This window comes from Caenorhabditis briggsae (assembly GCF_000004555.2).
Source record: "Caenorhabditis briggsae complete genome, chrX, whole genome shotgun sequence".
NCBI lineage: Eukaryota > Metazoa > Nematoda > Chromadorea > Rhabditida > Rhabditidae > Caenorhabditis > Caenorhabditis briggsae.
The window spans coordinates 636,212-637,513 of record NC_013491.2 but is presented as its reverse complement, the minus strand read 5'-3'; positions in this window follow the sequence as shown (position 1 = coordinate 637,513).

Below are 1,302 nucleotides of genomic sequence, written 5' to 3'. Positions count from 1 at the left end.
GCCATAACTCGGCTCAAAATGGACCAATCTTTTTGAAACAAAAGTTTAAATGTGTATTTCTGAGTGCTCTAAAATTTTACAATTCATGTCAGAAGGGTACCGTGTTTCTAAAATACTGAAAAATTGAAAAAACTACTTTTTTTGAAAAAAAAATTTGAAAAAATTTTTTCAAAAAAAAAATCTCGAAAAATTTTTTTCAGATTTTGATTAAACTTCGAAATTTAGCTAATCAAACCTCGGGCTTTCAGAAAAAAATAGTGTCATCTGCGAACGAATGTCAGTTTTTGAGCAATTCAGCTTTAAAAATTACATACAAAAATTCCAAAAAATTCAAACGCGTCTAAGTCGCCCCAGCTTTACAGTATCAAAAAATGAAGTACTAACAAAATGTGCAGAATCAAATGTTCTACAACTTTTATTATTAGCACTTTTTTGATTAAGGCCGCCGCTACCAAGTTATAGGCAAAAAACTGAAAAATTGATATTTTCGAACTCAAAAAAAAAAAAAGTTTCTATCAGAATTTTATGAAATGCTCAGTTAATACTAAACAAATAAAGGGCTTTCAAATGTATATAGTCTCCACTGCTGGGAATAATTCATTTTTGAGCAATAGCGTACCATGGGGCAACAACTTTTTTTTCAAACGCGCCTAAGTCGCCCCAGCCACAATGGACCAAAAATGTAATACTACCAAAAGATGTAAAAAACCAAACTGTACAACTTTACTGTTTGGACCATTTTGATTGCGGCCACCGTTCCCGAGTTATGGGCCAAAAACAAATTTGACCTACTTAACGAGGATTGTGACCTACTTTTTTTATTTGCTCATAAGATAGTACTTAAAAAATGCTATCCAACGAGCTATCAAAAAGTATATGTTGGTCGAATCGTTTTCGGGTTTTTGCTCATTTGAAAATTTTTGTTTTTAGTTTTGACCTACCAGAAAAATTTTGGTAGATCAAAAAATATGTCAGCGTACTGCCCGTCCAATATAGACCCTAATGCAAAAAAGTACTTCCCAAAAGCTCAACTACGAAAAAAGTTATGACCAAAAAACCAAATTTTTAAAAAAGTTTGTATGGGGCGTACCGCCTTTGGGGTGGACCATATCAAAAATCTAAAAGGGGTATGTCCCCCTAATTTTTTGCAAGCTATCTAATCTGAAAGTTTGGACCGATTTGGAGATGGTGACCCCCCTTACCTCACGCCAAATAGCGCAGGCTGCGCCTGCGCCTGAGCCTAAGCCTAAGCCTAAGCCTAAGCCTAAGCCTAATAAAGTGACATCCCAGAACACCTCTGAA